This window comes from Eptatretus burgeri, chromosome 1 (assembly GCF_056783735.1).
Source record: "Eptatretus burgeri isolate ZD-2024b chromosome 1, Ebu_testis_v1, whole genome shotgun sequence".
Taxonomy (NCBI): Eukaryota; Metazoa; Chordata; class Myxini; order Myxiniformes; family Myxinidae; genus Eptatretus; species Eptatretus burgeri.
This window is the reverse complement of record NC_140961.1, coordinates 34,712,445-34,730,828: the sequence shown is the minus strand read 5'-3', so window position 1 is coordinate 34,730,828 and position 18,384 is coordinate 34,712,445. Positions and strand designations below refer to the sequence as shown.

The window sequence follows — 18,384 nt, the reverse complement described above, 5'->3', positions numbered from 1 at the left end:
CGGCAATGACAGAAAAGATGGATACAAATACAAATGAAATGAAAAACGAAATGAAAGACATGAACAAACAAATGAACGAAAAGATGGATGCGAATACACAACAAATGAACGGAATGGAAACAAACATGAAGGAGGAAATGAAAGAGCTACGGGGTGAGACGCAGAACATGGGCCGAAGCCTGCAGGCGGGCATGAAGGCCGTGACCGGGGAGATCAAAATGGCGACTCCACGTGTAGAAGCGAACGAACTGGGAGAGGAATCGACGGTGACCAAAAGGGAAAAATTAAATGGGGAGACCAAAACGTGTGAGACGAGACACGAAATGACGACAACGGAAATAATAGTTGAGACAAGGGAGGTAAAGGGTGAAGTGTTGGCAGTGACGGAAGCCGGGAAGGGAACGATAGAGGAGAGACTGCACGGTGAGGACGGGGTAAGTGACGCACACACACACACGGAGGTAGTGGAGGACAATGGGGGTGAGCTCGCGGAGCGTGTAGGGACCCAGTGCGAGCACCTGGGTGGCCTCCTCCAGGAACGAGGGGAGGGAGTATGCCCCCTTGAGGTGAGTCACGACCAGGTGAGTTCGGTCGTGCTTTGCGAGGTTGAGGGGAGGAGTGCTGCGAACGGGTGCTTGGAGAGCTTGGGGGGTATAGAGGCCCCGGAGACCCTTGTGGGGACACGAATCCCCAGTGTGGTTGTCCCTGTGTGTGTGGTGCAAGGTGTGAGTGCGGCACCGTGTGTGGAAGCGACCCCGTGTGTGAGTGGTGTGGTGGCGATGGAGCCAGAGTACGTGCTTCCCAGCACGCCGTGCGTGGGTGAGGCACCGTGTGTGAGTGAGGCCGTGTGTGTGAGTGAAACGGCCAGTGTGAGTGAGGCACCGCGGGTTAGTTCCCCCGCGTGTGTGGGTGAGGCACCGTGTGTGGGTGAGGCACCGTGTGTGGATGAGGCACCGCGGTTGAGTTCCCCCGCGTGTATGAGTGAGGCACGGTGTGTGGATGAGGCACAGCGGTTGAGTGCCCCCGCGTGTGTGAGTAGTATGGTTTGTGTGAGTAGTGAGGCACGCGTGAGTGAACGGCCGTATGCAAGGGAGACCGTGTGTGTGAGAGAGCGGTATGTGAGGGAGATGTCGGTTGGCATGCGGGAGCACGCAGCCGCGTCTCCCGGTGTGAATGTGATGGAGTGGACTGTGTGCGTCGTAACACGCAGGTGTGCGTGGGTTGAATGGCGACGACGGAGACGGCGACAGAGGAGAGAAAGCCGAGTAGCGGCTGTAGTTGTTTCGGGGACCGTGCCGGGTTCACCCAGCAGTGAGCACGCGGTTCGTGCTGTGCAACGCACGAGACCACCACGTGCTCGCTTGCGAGAGTGAAGTCCCGGTCCGGAAACGCCAGCGGTGGATTTGCCGATCCCGCGGACGGACAAAGTTTAGGCAGGTAAACGGATTTGGACCGGACGGGTTCTCCACGCGATCGTGTGTGTTAAGCTCCAACGGGCAAAGCACATGTGTTCGCGTGGGGAACCCCTCGAGACGTGGGGCTTGTGTTTTTTTTTTGCGCACGGTGACGTCATGGCTGCACGTGTGGTTGGAATCCGGCAGGAGGGGTATCTCTGCCGGATGGTACCGTCCAAGGAGGGACGAGGAACACGTGCAGCTGCATGACGTCACGGGCAGGTGTAAAGTGCGCGAGCTCTGAGTTGCCGCGCAGGTGCTGCGCATGAAAAAAAAAAAAAAAAACAAGCCTCACTTTCGGGTGCACAGGATTCCTGGGCAAAGGGTGGAAGACCCCCTTTACCCGGGGCACAGGATGGAAACTAGTTAGGGGGAAGGGTTAGCTTAGTTAGACCGACTTCATGGGGCAGGGGTAAGTCCTCATGGAGTCCGTGGAATGGATTAGGTAGAGGGATTTAGTGAGATTTAGGTTGGGAAATAAAATGATTTATTTGGAGACAGTGACAGACTTGTGGATGTGTAGAGGGGACGTAGCTTAGCTACGTAGTGTTAAAAGGAACGTGCTGTAGTTTAAGGGATGACGTGGGAGCACGAGTTAGTTAAGGGATGTAGTTAGAAGGATGGCAGAGTTCAGTCGTGTGTGTGTTGAAGAGTTGTTGGTGAGTGGATTGGAAGCATGTGCTTGGTAAGTGAGTGAGGCCAGCGGGTCTGTGTGTGTGTGTGGAGCGAATGGGGAATGCATGGTGCGATGAGTGATTGGGGGGAGGAGTGACTCCCGTCCAAGGGACCCCGGGGTCAGTGTAGAGTGAGTTAGCTGGGTTAGTCAAATTGAAAAATGGAGGTCGTTTTGTTGTTGGTGGGAATGTAGGCTCGAGACCCATTTGGAGGGGTGCAGGAGCCCTGTTGACGGGCTTGGGAGCGTGGCTGCGAAAGGTGAGTATCGCTGAGTGGGTACCCCGGGCACCAGGCTAGTCGGCCGCGGTAGGCCATGGGCCCATGGGGGGCCGGGATAGAGTCGTGGGCACGGGTGCGCCTGCTTGGTGCGGGGGCCCGGGGCGCCATTAGCCGCGTGGGCAGTGTTGTGGGCACGGGTGACCCTCGGAAAGGGGCCCGGGAGGCCGGCCTGCCACGTGTGCGTTTCAGGGGAGGTGCCATGGGGGGCACTCCCCGGTGTTAGGGAGCTGGTAGGCTCGGAGGCAGTGTAGTGCCCGGGGGTGCCATAGCGGGAGAATCGGCAGAGGGTCGTGCCTGCCAAAGGGAGCCACGTGTCCCAGCCAGGAGACCGTGTGAGGGCACGGAGAGAAAATTGGGGGGCGAGGCCCGAAATTGTGAGGACACCAACACAGGCGACGGGAATCTGGGTTGTTAGAACCAATAGTTTAAGCGAGAGGCGCTTGTTGAAAGCCCCGGGGTAGTTTAACAGTTAAATGGTTAGGGTAGATTAGGAGATGTACCCCTCCGCACCATCCATCCCCTCGCTGTCGTTGTGGGCCGCTGGACCCACTTTGGGTTAGATCGCCGAACTCTGGGGAGGCCATTCTGAGGCTTCGTTGGGCCTCGGCACAGGAAGTTAGCTCTCCCTTATTCCCCTCCGGGAAGGGAACGTAGGGGTTGGGAGTAGGCTAGGTGACAGGATAGGTTAGCCGAACAAGGACGATAAAGGGGGTTAGGGGACGATTTATAGTGGGGAAGTAAAAATAAAAACAACAAAAAAATAAGTTGGGGCTAAATTGGGGTTTGACAAATTAAGGGAGTGGGTATGTACAGTGACAGGCAAAGGCGATAGGTTGGGAGGGAGACCGTAGGGTAGGTCCGAGCCCGCCTTCCGAGTGGCCAGCACCACCGCACTCCCTCCACCAACCTTCACTGAACGGCAAAGGCTGGCCAACTTCATCTGCCGGCTGGCTATTTTTCTTCAAGGCCTGTGCCGGCCAACTTCATCGGCAGCTGTTGTTTTGCTGCAAGGTCTGTGCCGGCTGGATCGTCTGCAGCTGCTGTGCTGCAAGGCCTGTGCCGGCCCACTTCATCTGCCGGCTGGCTGTTTTTTTCTTCAAGGCCTGTGCCGGCCAGTTCATCTGCCCGCTATGTTTGCCTGCAGCGGCCTTCTTCTGCGGGCTGTGTTTGCCTGCTCACCTTTGCCATGCCATGCCCACTGCCCATGTTCACCAGCCCCGTTCAATTTTGCTTTGCCCCCCCCCCCTGTTCATTTCCATGTGCGCCAGGATCCGCAAAGCAACAGTTTGCAAGCTGCGAGAACTGCCCTGTTGGCAGCTACAACACGGGCCTGCAGTGGCGGCCCGTGCACCGTGTTTGTGTCCATCCATCCATTCGTTGTGCTCATTGCGTGTGCCACTTGAGCTGGCACGGAGACTGCGTTTGTGCAGCCCATGCACCGTTGTGGTTCACTGAGTTCGATTCAAACCATCCATCCATCCATTCGTTGTGCTCATTGCGTGTGCCACTTGAGCTGGCACGGAGACTGCGTTTGTGCAGCCCATGCACCGTTGTGGTTCACTGCGTTCAGTTCAAAAAGGGAAGGCCTTGGACTGCGTGTGAGCAGCCAGCCACGTTCCCTGTCACCTGCATTGATTGAGCCAGAGACTGCATGCGGGCAGCCTGGCTCCCTGCTAACTGCTTTTCTTTTGCAGAGTTCAATGATCCTGGGCCATGGTTTAGTGTAAAATTTGTAAGTTAAGGTTAAGATGTACTGTAAATATGAGTGCGCCCCCGGCATGTCTGTCCTAGCGCCGGCAATTTTATTTAAGTCGTCCGTGTGAGTGAGTTTGTTTAGGTAGTTACGCAGCCCTCAGGTTATTTATTTTGGGGACACGAATACCATGAATGTCGCACTCAGGGATCCGTAGATAAAATGTACTCGGGGAAAACTACACATGATGGCACACGAAAATTTGACGACTCGGGACGAGTCTGTAAAAAGGGGAGGGGGTAGTGTTGTGGTTACCAAATTCGCAAACCACCATTCAGGTCCCTTAGGTGAGGTATCTCGGTAAGTACATGTGTAGTTAGGCCCAAACCCGTTGTCTAGTGGGAATACATGTCATTTATGCGTGCTGCGACTCTTCAGGATAGCCGTTTTTCTTTTACTATCTTTAATTTGGACCAACCGCCATGATTACCACCACAACCACAACATCAACCACCACCAACCACCGCTTCACCACAACCGCCACGACCTTCACGTCACACCTCGCAACCGTCGCATCGCCACCGTTCTTGCGCCGCCTGTGGGTACCGGTGTTGGACTCGTGCAGGGCGCGCGCCGAACAGCGTGTACAAAATCACGGATTTTGTGCTTCAAAAACGGATCAAAAACGACACACGCCCACTTTTTGCCGTCCAATCGGTGAGCGAGGGGCGAATTGGCCCCGCCCCCAGGGCGATCGATATATGCAAATTTATGGATCAAAAAGCCTTCACGCCCACTTTTTCTCGGGCCAATGGGGAGCGAGGTGAAAGGTCGAAGGGAGGGGGTCAAAGGCGAAGCTAGGGGGCTGATAAAAGGACCGTGTTCGTCAGTCAGGAGGGTCGGAGAGCGTAGAGGCGGAGAGTAGGAGAGTCGGAAACAGAGAGTCAAGACTTCGCGGGCGGTGGAGCTGCTCGTCGTGTGCGTTGGAGTCGGAACGGAGGGGACGGAGCTGTGGAAAGGCGGCGACACCAGACGAGGGGGTGCTCGCGTCGTGCAGGAAGCTGCACCCGAGGGAGGCCGACAGCGCGACCTGGCCGAGGTGGAGACGCTCGTCGCGGGATAATAAAGATCCTCTAGACCCCGAGCATCAGCAACCCCCTCCTGTTTCCCCCCGCGCTGAGATAGTGCGACCAAGGGGGCCCCTTTCCCACCCCCTACCAGACACTGTCCGCGAGGCCCGCGGAGTTGAGGCGCCATCGCCGCTCCGCGTCTCATCACCAGACGGGTAGGCGCGACCCGGTCTCGGCCTCAGGCCCGCCTCATCCTTGAGGGTATTTCTTTTCCTTGGTTTTGGGTATGTGTTGTCGGCGCCGTCTGTGAAGTAGAATTGTATAAGTGTTGCCGTGTGCTCGGTAGTCGGTATTAGCTCTGCATTGTGTCTTCTCTTTTATATTTGCTTTTTGTGTAAATTGCATTGTGTCTTTTCTGTGTGCTTTTGGTGGAATTGAATATGTGTGCTTCCCGTGTGCCGCGAATAAATGTGCTTTGTGTTGAACTGTTTCCCGCTTCGCTTCGTCATTTCTCCCATTGAATCCCCATCTTGCTTCACGTAAAGGGTTGGTAGTGGGCTGAATACGCCCGATAATTAATCGAACCGTCGAGGTCGACGATAACACCGCTCGGTTATTCTGATAGTGCGGAACGGGTCGCTTAAGTGGCCCGTGTCCGAAGTCGACCTGCGGCGAGGTGCGATCGCCCGGTCTACCCTCCGCGTGGGTACTTAGGTAGGTCGAATTTGGCGAGCAACCCTATCCCACGCGGGGGCTGATTGGCTCGATCGCGGTGAGACCGAAAGGTCCACCCGTGACTGGTTCCCGGCGTTAGTCCGAGAGGGTCACGACTGGATTGTCCGTCCGGTGGGCGACGTGCCGCGATTCGAGTTACGTGGCCGTCAGCACGCCGGCGGGCGCGAATCCGCAACAATATATATATATATATATATATATATATATATATATATATATATATATATATATATATATATATATATATATATATATACTTGCAGATAAATTAGTTTTGTTGAGACAGAAATGCATCAATAAACTCATTAAATTTGTGACTGTTCAGATTTTATTTTTGGTCATTCAGCTTTGCAGCGAATAAAGTTTTAAATTTGTTACAAGAATAAATCTTTTGACATTATTACTATGTTACTGGTGGATCCAGGTGTGGACAATCAAGTACAACCTGCATGACAAGGTAATGGCAGTGAAAAGTCAAGATTTATCCCCATGAATATGTTGAACACAGTGGGCTCGTCCAGGGGGAGAAATGGGTTGGACTTGTGTACGTAATACTTGAATGGTCCCAGTTCAATGACATACATGTAATGTATTGTACCGGGACATCATTCACGCAAATTGTCAGAACATTTGTCATTACAGGTAATAATCCACAACAAAGCAACTTAGTTCTAATACTTTTTAATGAAAAGGATTGTGGGAAAGTACTGTGCTTGAGCAGAAAGTTCCGTTTCTCAGAACTTTGTGTTTGGCCCCAAGAAGGACCGTTTAAGGTACATTTTGAAATGACATAGTTCGGATTAGGCTCAGTTTATTCAGATTCTTTGGCAGTTCAGTTTGTACGGACATTGGTCAATTTGGACCACATGTTAAAACAATTTACAAAAACTAATTCACAAGATTTTGAAGCAATTTTAAAATCACCCCATGGGCAAAATCAGCCCCCTCACCCCACATGACGAGGCCTATTTATCAGCCCAGTCTGATTTTAAAAATGCAAGGCCTGTATCCCCCATTGACTGCTTATGTGCCTGTATAATAAACGCCCCATTGTTTGAATGTACATCTGCTCGTTGTGTCATTTTCCTCCCATTGACTTCCACGGTACGTCCGGGAAATTAGCTGGTTATTAAAGCCAAACTAAAGTGGTAATTGGTCCGACGGAACTCGGCGATAAAACCGCTCGGCCTCGCACATGGAACAGCGCGCTTAGCGGCTCGTTTTCGTACGAGTTCCGTCGAGGTATAAATTCTCGGTGCTTCTGTCTGCGCGGATAATTAGGTATATCGAGATTCGGCGATCAACCCTGTACCGCGCGAACAGAACATTGACGGTTTATGGTGCGTTAAGGCACCTGTAGCAAGATTCCGGAGTTGTCCAGGAAGCTACGAATGAATTCCGGTTTTCGGCGGAGGCGGTTGGGCTGAAGCGGTCGGTCGTGCGTGGGTGTCGAACCGGCTAATTCGTAACTATATATATATATATCTTTATTTCTTGTTCATCTATCATAAATTTAATTCTTCACTCACATCTGGTCAGAGATTAGATTATAAGAAGTTCGATTTTTCGATTAAAGATTTAAATTCAACCAATTATAGCTGGAATGTCACTTCACCGATGACATCATTGTTTTCACCCGATGTACCCCATAGGGAATGGATGACATGTGCCACGTTTCACTTTTTTTTGTTGAGCGGTTTCAGAGAAAATTATGTCCAATTTTTTTCTTTAATCCAATATAGCTGCCATACCATACGATCTATCACATCATAAATTTGACTTCACACATCGGGTAATAGATCAGATAAATGAAGTTTCAGATTTTTGGATAAGGATTTAAATTCAACCAAATATGGCTGGAATACCACTTCACCGAAGATGTCATCATAATCACCCCATATACCCCATGGAGAGTTGATGATATGCCAGGTTTCGTTCAGCAGTTTCGGAGAAAATCATGTCCGAATTTTTTCCTTTAATCCAATGTAGCCGTCACACTATGTGACCTATGATTTCAGAGTTAGCAATAAAATATTCTCCATGGGAAGACTATGTTTAAAGTTTCACGTTGATCGGACAAACGGTTGCAGAAACACATTTGTAAAGCAAAAATATATCGATGTGGGGAGACACACACACCAATAGTCTTACATTCCCTTCAGGGTGAGACTAATTATCCGAGAAAAGGCCTTTCCTGGCACTGAGAGCACGATCACCCCTCGGTAGTTGTTACAGTCCTGGTGATCACCCTTCCCTTTCCAGAATGGAACAAGGCTCCTCTTCAAGTCAGTTGTGATGATGCCTGTGCTTTAAACAGAGCAGAGAACTGCATGCGACAACACGAGTACAGCATTTCCACCAGCATTGAGAAGTTCAGCATGGATGACACAAATCCCAGGAGCTTTACCCCTTTCAAATGGTTCACCACAGCCTGTGTTTCCACAAACAAAGGTGGTTAACAGTTGATTGGAGCATCTGTATTAGGGATAGTAACACCCTTGACATACATCTCAACAGCTGGTGGGTCAGCCTGGTACAGCTGCTAAAAGTAACCGCTAAAAAGGTTACTTTTTAAAAAAGGCACGGAAGCGGATAAAAAGGCCCAGCGGGCCTTCACTTCGGACTCCTCTGTCAATAGCTCACCACCCTCCGTTCTAACTGCAGTGCACTGAGAAGCAGGCTTGGAGGAAAGCAATGCATGGATTCCTCTGTAAGCAGGATGAGAATCAAATGACCACAGGTGATGCTCTACATTTTTCACAGATTCCACACACATCGACCTCCTTGTCCACCCTCAATAAACGTAGTCTTGTGCCTCAGCTCCCTGAACAGCACAGTTCTGCCATTAAGCCTGGCCCTACAACACTGGTCAATGGTGTCCAGTGTCTCTTGGGAGACAAAGTTCCTTTTCGCCTGATGCTGGGTTCCAAGACACCAATAGGCAACATCAAGGATGGTAGTCTTGAAGGCACTCCACAACTCTTCAGGATTCCCAAAATACACCGACCCTTCCAAATCCCCACTCAGTCTGTTTGCAAACTCCTCAGCAACCCCCTCATCCAACTGGCCTGGGATGGTACCATTCTCCTGGATTTAAGCTGCAGCACAAAGTTGCTAAAACCAAGCTGTGGTCAGTATTGAGGAACTCACTCTGCAAGACCCCACAGTTCTGAATCATCCTCCAGTGACCATCAATGAGCACATGGTCAATCTCCTTTGCCACATCACCAGCATTGGAATACCAGGTCCAGTGATGAGCCTGTGGGCACTGTAACATTGAACCAGCCACCCTAAGTCCACAACTTTTTGCAAAGTCAAGGAACTTAGCACTATTAGTGCTTAGGAAAGTGCTTAGGAAGTGCTAAGTGCTTAGCAAAGTCAAGGAACATTTCCAGACCAATGGGAACCAACACGTCTCCTAACCATCCCTATCAGTGCCAGTTAATACATTTAAATCTCCCAAGACCTGAAGAGTATCTCACTTAGGGCACCAATCAACCACAGACTCGAGCGTGGCATGGAATGCATCCTTCACAGTGAGATCACTCACCTCAGTCAGAGCATATTCAGAGACCAGGGAAATGACACCCAATAAATGACGAATCTTTAGTCTCATAATAAACTCATTGACCGGTGTTTCCTCAATTATCATGGGACCCAACTTATTGGGCACAGCCACAGCAACTCCTTGGGCATAGTAACTATGAGAGTGCCCAGCCCAGTCATAGGTGTCGCCACCCACCATAAACTCACCACTATCTGGTCTCCAATAATATAGATAAAGGACCACTGACACAGAAAATCTTGTTTGGTTTAATGAATACATCTGGCTTCACTTCACACTTAATCGTTGTTTTTTTTCTTGAATAAACATCTTGAAAGGAAGATTTTTGAAAGGAACATCTTGAAAGGAATTTTATTTATGGCTCTTGGAAGGGGGTAAAGCTCCTGGGATGTGGCATCCGTGCTAAACTTCTCAAGGCTGATGGAAATGCTGAACACTTTTGTCGTTGCATGCAGTTCTGTGCTCTGTTAGAAGCACAGGCATCATCCCAACTGACTGGAATAGTGGCCTTGTTGTCCCTCTCTGGAAATGGAAGGGTGATCGCCACGACTACAACAACTACCGAGGAGTGGTACTGCTCTCGGTGCCGGGCAAGGTCTTTGCTCAGATAATTCTTGATAGGGTTCGCCACCATCTGCTTGAGCACCAGTGCCCAGAGCAATCAGGCTTTACACCAAAGAGGTCAACGATTGACCGTATCATTGCTCTCCGGGTCCTCGACGAATGCAGAGTTTCAGCAGGGGCTGCTCGCAGCCCATGTTGATCTACGCAAAGCATTCAATTCAGTGAACCGGGATGCCCCCTGGAGGATTCCCGGTGATTGTGAGGTGCTCCCAAAGTTTATCAATCTGATTTCTTAGCTATACTCTGGTATAGAGAGTGTAATGAGGGTGGTGGTTCCATCTCCATCTTATTTCCAGTTGTTACTGGAGTTCATCAGGGGTGTGCATTGCCCCCCACACTAACGCTGGCATAGATTGGATTCTGGGGAAGATGTTGGAGAGATCAAGCTGCAGTGCGTCGCTTCGGAATGTCAAAATCTCTGACCTTGATTTTTCAGATGATGCAGTCATCCTTATGGAGATGCTGGGTATCCTTGTAACGACCCTCGAGGCGCTGAGTGAGGAGTCGGAGCCGCCGGGATTATGGGTTTCCTGGGTCAAAACTGAGACCAAGGCTTTCATTGATATCTTTGGATGCTGCTATCTTGTCTGTACCTATTTGTGGCGAGGATGCTAAGGTCATGGAGTGATTCACTTTCCTTTGCAATGATATTCATGTCTCCACATGTTGTGAGCCAGAGGTCAATAGACATCTGGGTCAGGCGTGTGGAGTCATGGATTCACTGGATCATGGAGTGTGGCACTGTCGTTACCGATGCAGGTGGATGAAGGTCCAAGTCTTCAAGTCCCTGGTGCTTCCAGTGTTGCTGTTGCGATGTGACTTGGACTCTGACCAAGGATATGAGATGAAGACTTAACTCCCTTAATTATGAGAATTAAAAATACATTCAGTTCTTTGTTTCTTAAAAAAACAACATAATCACATCAATAAAAAATTGTCTGTGCACCTTTACTTGGGTTCCAGTGATAACTTGCCGCCTCTTTTACAGTTTAAACTTTTAATGTTCACAAATTAATGCTCGTTAACATCCAGATGAGTCCCGAGCTCAATATCCATCTGATGGAAGGTAGTCACGGTCCACCTTGTGATGTAACACCTTGTATGTGAAGAACCAACCGGACAGTTTGAAGTCGCGTCAGGAATCAAACATAGACTAAACATCTCAAGAGTGGGTGCACGACCTCCACCCCATCCCATGTTCTTTGGTCGGTGCACGACCTCTACACCATCCCGTATTCTTTGGTCGGTGCATGACCTCCATACCATCCCGTGTTCTGTATTTTTATATTAATTAATAAATTAATGTTTACAAACCATCATCCCCATATTTAAGACCAGCAATGAAGATCGTTCAGAATCATTGTGATTGATCTAAATATATAAACACCATTATATGCCTGTCTGTCTCTCTTTCTCTCTCTCGCTCACCTCCTCTCCCTCCCACTCTTCCCCCCTCCCCACTCTCTCTCTCTCTCTCTCTCTCTGTTCCTCTCTCTCACCTCCTCTCTCTCCCCCTCCCTCTCTCTCCCCCTCTCTCTCTCTCTCTGTTCCTCTCTCTCTCTCACCTCCTCTCACTCCCCCTCCTCCCCCCACTCTCTCTCTGTTCCTCTCTCTCTCCTCTCCCTCCCCCCTCTTCCCACCCCCCACTCCCCTCCCCCCCCCACTCTCTCTCTCTGTTCCTAATGCACGGCCACATCTTTTAAGTTGCAAACTCCAATCGGAACTCCAAAACTCGGGGTACAAATACAACTTTGTGTGGGGGTAACATCGGCGACATGGCCGTGAACTCACGAGGGGGTGTGGGGGGGGTCAGGGAGTCAATTCCCTGTATAAATGTGTACTTTGTAGCGCCACGTGGTGGTGGCAGAGGGTATTACAATTTCCTTCATGACCTGGGCAATGCTGAGGTGGAAGCACTCTCTTCGCACAGGTAAATATGTCCTCCTTCCCTTCTACCCCCCCCCCTCAACGGAGGAGCCTGTCAAAGCCTGTCATTGTGGGTGAAATGACAGGGGGACAAAGGGGGGGGTGAGTGGGACATGGGGAAGGGGGTTGGGGTAGGGGTTAAAACACTCTATACACAGATAAATTTGGCAAACAGGATGACCAATTGGTCCATCAGCAAAGCCAAGAGTCGGCCCTGCGAGTTAACGATAAATAACTTCCCTTATATTGTTGTGGGCCGGGGTTCGGTGGCGATAAACGACCACGAGGTGGAGCAGTAGAGCCGTCTCCCACTGAACACCCGGAATTTAGGTCGTGACTCCCAGACAACTCCGAAAGGTCACGGGTCACTTGAAGGATCGTGGTCGCCAATATTTTAACGGCGTGAGGTCGGGTCCACTTGTCTAATTCCAATTTACCAAAGTACTCATGCCGTCGATCTACCGGGGAAACCACACCCTCAGCCGACTTGTCCGAACCGAGTCGCATGTACCGACTTGGGTCCGGCGTACCGAGCGGGAGTTACCAGAGCCGCGCCGGTCCCAATGACAACTTACGGCACACGGCCTCACTAATTCTCAATACGCACCGTGCTTGGTCAATGGAAGAAGGTGACAGACAACGAGCTGGTACATTGAACAATTGGGGGTTTATTTATCAGTGGGGCAGGGAAGCACAAAGAGCACAGTTATCCGAATAAAAGCAATGTACATTGAACAAAAGCACTTAACAATTTCTACTTACAAATGGGGCCCACGGGCACACACACACACCCAAAAGAAATGGACCCTGTGGGGTCTTTATTCGGTCCCTCAGCCCAGGAGCGAAAGGCGAGGTGGGGACCAGGGCCTTGTCGGGTACCTCTCGGCCTCGTGCGGTCACACCGTACTTCAACCACCCGGTGGGACTCGAACCCACAACCTTTGAATTGCTGCTTCCACGAGAAGTCCAATGCGCTATCCACTGCGCCACAGAGCCACTCAAAGGACCACAGACGAAAAGCCACCACGACCAAGACCAAGCCAATCGCCACGATGACTAGAGTACACTGGTCCTGACAACCACTCTACTCTTCTTGCCAGGTCCGAAGGATCTCTTCCCCTCCCACTCGCCTCCTGATTGGACGAGGGGTTGTCGGGCGATCAGTGGCCTCCCCTCATTGGTGGGGGCGCCTCGGCCCTGCTCGCCCTTTGCCCATTGGCTGGAGGAAACGCTCCATGCCCTTCCTCGGAGCAGAGCCTCGATTTGAAGCGAATGGAGGGTCCGCCCACGCCTTCAGACAAAAACACGTGGGCAATGGAGTCGATGGTGCGGGGTGGTTAAGGGGGTTCGTTGTAAAAAAACGAACCATAAAGAAACTTCGCAGCGCACACATGTAATTCCCGTTCGACAAAGGGGGTGGGGCCCTAACTATAAACACATACTTATCGAGATAACTGAGCTACGGGGACTGCTGTCTGTGTGCAAATGGCTTCCAGATTCGTAACAATATTACACATCGTGTTTGGAAACGACTTGTGATTTTTCTTCGTATATTTAATTTAATTTATAACATTTAACTCCATCATGGACAGAACACTTTTTAACCCCCAAGTATTTTAATCACAACGTGGGAAAACTTTAACCCCCAAGTAATGTATTTCATTGTTTGTCCATCATTTGTAGATCTGATGTGTTCCTGCTCCACAGGACGATCCACGCATTATCAACGGAGGCAAAACCACTCAAAACTCCCATTTAACCACAAAAGAACACGTGACCTGCTGATCCATCAGGTGAAGTCTGGATACAAGATCTACCCGTTCATCCACATCAATATAATCAGATCATCCTTACGATCCAGATCATCAGGGTCCTTCACACCGTCATCTGATCTTTCCTTTAACTGGCTCTGCCGTTCACCCTCTCGTTTCGTATTTCATTCCTCCGGGTGTTTTGGCTTTAAGTGCCATTGTGGGGGTTAAACCCCAAAAAGAGGTGATGAGAAGAAAATGGTGACATGGAGGTGAGGAGACACATGAAACACATCAAATTGGGAGATGTAAGCACTGAACTGAAAATACATGGAATACTCAGAACACTTGAAAAGTGAAACTGTCGAAACGTCGAGGTCTCGTGACCGGCGCCATCTTGGTTAGCACCAAGTGAACAACTCGCGTCCCAGATTGAAAAAGCCAAATAAATGATAAAAATACCATTTTGTACGGCAACAAACTGCTCCAGTGGGTTACGAGAGGGTTGTAGAAAGCCGTTTCACAGGAATTTTTATATGTTGATGAACAGGAATGGTGAAGTTTTACTCTGAAATTTCACTGAGGAATTGCAGCTTCTCATTCGGTGTTCGTCACGTGAACCTTGTGTGTAAATGGATTTGTTTGTGGGTCGCAAATTGGTTTATAAAAGTGTTTTTATGTGGAGAGGATTAACCCCAAGTCTTTCACCAGTTCCACCCAAGACTTTCACGAACCGGCTGATAGCTGGATAGTTTCGAGGTGAGTGTGCGACAGGATGTCCAGGTTAACGTCCATCCGAGAGACGACACACACATTGACCTTGTCTGTGAAACACCGGGCGGACATTTTACAGCGAGTTCAGGATTCGAACCCAGGCGAGACAGCTTAAAGACGAGTTGCGACAGGATGTCCAGATTAACGTCCATCCGAGGGACGGCACACACCTTGATGAGTCAACCTGCCGAGTACCTGCAGCAGACATGTACATGCTCTTGGTTACTCACTCTGCTAACGATATGGACACGCTGTCCTACGACATGGACACACTGTCCTGTAAATCATGAAGTTCGTTTTGTTTGATCACCTTGATTTGTATCATTTTGGTGTGGAATAAAAACCCCACAGGTAAATTCACGTTTTCAATTTCGACCAAAAGTAAATCATTGTGAAACTGGAGAACACTCGGTGGGGCGCGCGCCTCCACCACTCGGTAGGGCACACACTTCCACCACACCTATACATTTTTTGAGATGTCCTGCTCCACGGTCCAGGTACATCGTTGTTCACTGCCTTCTCTCAATGGTGAAGAATCACTGAAATAATTAAATAATTCTCCTGTCTGCATCCCGATTCGGATCTTCACCAAAATCCAATCAACCTGTCCACCAAGTTTGGTCCGAATCTGTCCACGCTTTGAGATATCACACACACACACACACACACACACACACACACACACACACACACACACACACACACACACACACACACACACACACACACACACACACACACACACACACACACACACCTCTAAACGGTCCAGCCTGGGTTTGAATCCCGACCCAGTTATAAACTGTCATCCTGGTGTTTCACAGGTTGATTCATCATCGTTTGTGCCGTCCCTCGGATGGACGTTAACCTGGTGTCGTCTTCCAGTATTAGTTGTTGGATGTTAGAAAGTCTGTGGTGTTCTTTGCGAAGAGCTGGTGAGCTATCGCGGCACCCTGAACAAATTACAAATTCCTGCCATAACCAGCAGGGGGCACTGCATCAGCGTCACAACCGTGTCCTCAACCGACGATGCTCCCCAGCAGCCCTTGTGCTGCATCCAAATGAAGAAGAAGCACAAACTCTAAACCATGACGTCACCAATGATACCAGATGGAGGAGAAGACATGAAGGACGTTTTCACACCTCGTCTTTTCCACTTAACCCTGGGTAATCGGTAACCCTACCGATTAATTATCTGTGGTGAGTTTCTTTTCACGCCTCATTTCTGGAAAGTGAGTTAGTATCACAACTTGTTGGGGTTAAGGTAGCCTTGCTGGAGAGGAGAGTTAGTACTACAACTTGTTGGGGTTAAGGTAGCCTTGCTGGAGAGCAGGGTTAGTACCACAACTTGTTGGGGTTAAGGTAGCCTTGCTGGAGAGCAGGGTTAGTACCACAACTTGTTGGGGTTAAGGTAGCCTTGCTGGAGAGGAGAGTTAGTACCACAACTTGTTGGGGTTAAGGTAGTCTTGCTGGAGAGCAGGGTTAGTACCACAACTTGTTGGGGTTAAGGTAGCCTTGCTGGAGAGCAGGGTTAGTACCACAACTTGTTGGGGTTAAGGTAGCCTTGCTGGAGAGGAGAGTTAGTACCACAACTTGTTGGGGTTAAGGTAGTCTTGCTGGAGAGGAGAGTTAGTACCACAACTTGTTGGGGTTAAGGTAGCCTTGCTGGAGAGCAGGGTTAGTACTACAACTTGTTGGGGTTAAGGTAGCCTTGCTGGAGAGCAGGGTTAGTACTTCAACTTGTTGGGGTTAAGGTAGCCTTGCTGGAGAGCAGGGTTAGTACTACAACTAGTTGGGGTTAAGGTAGCCTTGCTGGAGAGCAGGGTTAGTACTACAACTAGTTGGGGTTTAGGTGGCCTTGCTGGAGAGCAGGGTTAGTACCACAACTAGTTGGGGTTAAGGTAGCCTTGCTGGAGAGCAGGGTTAGTACCACAACTTCATGGGGTTAAGGTAGCCTTGCTGGAGAGCAGGGTTAGTACTACAACTAGTTGGGGTTTAGGTGGCCTTGCTGGAGAGCAGGGTTAGTACCACAACTTCATGGGGTTAAGGTAGCCTTGCTGGAGAGCAGGGTTAGTACCACAATTAGTTGGGGTTAAGGTAGCCTTGCTGGAGAGCAGGGTTAGTACCACAACTTCATGGGGTTAAGGTAGCCTTGCTGGAGAGCAGGGTTAGTACCACAACTAGTTGGGGTTAAGGTAGCCTTGCTGGAGAGCAGGGTTAGTACCACAACTTCATGGGGTTAAGGTAGCCTTGCTGGAGAGCAGGGTTAGTACCACAACTTGTTGGGGTTAAGGTAGCCTTGCTGGAGAGCAGGGTTAGTATCACAACTTGTTGGGGTTAAGGTAGCCTTGCTGGAGAGGAGAGTTAGTACCACAACTTGTTGGGGTTAAGGTAGTCTTGCTGGAGAGCAGGGTTAGTACCACAACTTGTTGGGGTTAAGGTAGCCTTGCTGGAGAGCAGGGTTAGTACCACAACTTGTTGGGGTTAAGGTAGCCTTGCTGGAGAGGAGAGTTAGTACCACAACTTGTTGGGGTTAAGGTAGCCTTGCTGGAGAGGAGAGTTAGTACCACAACTTGTTGGGGTTAAGGTAGTCTTGCTGGAGAGGAGAGTTAGTACCACAACTTGTTGGGGTTAAGGTAGCCTTGCTGGAGAGCAGGGTTAGTACTACAACTTGTTGGGGTTAAGGTAGCCTTGCTGGAGAGCAGGGTTAGTACTTCAACTTGTTGGGGTTAAGGTAGCCTTGCTGGAGAGCAGGGTTAGTACTACAACTAGTTGGGGTTAAGGTAGCCTTGCTGGAGAGCAGGGTTAGTACTACAACTAGTTGGGGTTTAGGTGGCCTTGCTGGAGAGCAGGGTTAGTACCACAACTAGTTGGGGTTAGGGTAGCCTTGCTGGAGAGCAGGGTTAGTACCACAACTTCATGGGGTTAAGGTAGCCTTGCTGGAGAGCAGGGTTAGTACTACAACTAGTTGGGGTTTAGGTGGCCTTGCTGGAGAGCAGGGTTAGTACCACAACTAGTTGGGGTTAAGGTAGCCTTGCTGGAGAGCAGGGTTAGTACCACAACTTGATGGGGTTAAGGTAGCCTTGCTGGAGAGCAGGGTTAGTATCACAACTTCATGGGGTTAAGGTAGCCTTGCTGGAGAGCAGGGTTAGTACCACAACTTCATGGGGTTAAGGTCGCCTTGCTGGAGAGCAGGGTGAGCACCCCGATTGTGTGTTATCCCCAGAAATCAGCTGGACGGTGGGGGGTAAGCTCTGAGGTGTAAAACAACCCGTTTCCTCAGCTCCACCGACTACACAATCAAGCAGAACAGGAACATGTATCGACTTCCCGGTCGTGTGCTGACTAATCGCCAAGTATCGCTCCGATAATCTAATAAATATTAATTTAGGGTGTGCATTGTTTTCCAAACCAGAAGTGAACTATGATGTCACACAATGGCACGTACACATATTTCTTAACGCTGAAGACCCTCAGGGACTGGATGGAACTGCTGACTGGTTTCTTCACTCTACTCCACTCTACTCTTCACTGATTCGGATCAGAGCTCCGTATTGTATTCTGGTATTATTGGTATGGTATCAGCTCAGGTCGATCTTTCACTCCTGGTACAACCCACATTGTCCTCTGTTTCAACCCACAACAGCGTGGATACATCAAAGGAAGGCGCCATGTTGGGATGGGTGACCCTTGACCTACATGTATTTTTTCTTTCTGGATATCGAGACATGAACCTGGTTACTCCACTAGATCCTCGATAACGGTAATAAGGGTTGTATTTCAATGGATGGATGGTCCAGTGCTTCCCCAGTGTTGACTTGTATTAGTTGATGGAGAT

General features: G+C 49.8%; 1 long non-coding RNA gene across 1 annotated transcript; it reads right to left on the bottom strand.

The window, feature by feature from the left end:
- Positions 1 to 9,779: 9,779 nt before the first annotated feature.
- Positions 9,780 to 11,556, bottom strand: LOC147034211 (uncharacterized). Its single transcript, XR_015057554.1, has 2 exons — positions 11,351 to 11,556; positions 9,780 to 11,313 (listed from the first exon to the last, which is right to left on the bottom strand). It is a non-coding gene; the product is annotated as an uncharacterized LOC147034211 (long non-coding RNA).
- Between the last annotated feature and the right edge of the window lie 6,828 nt (positions 11,557 to 18,384).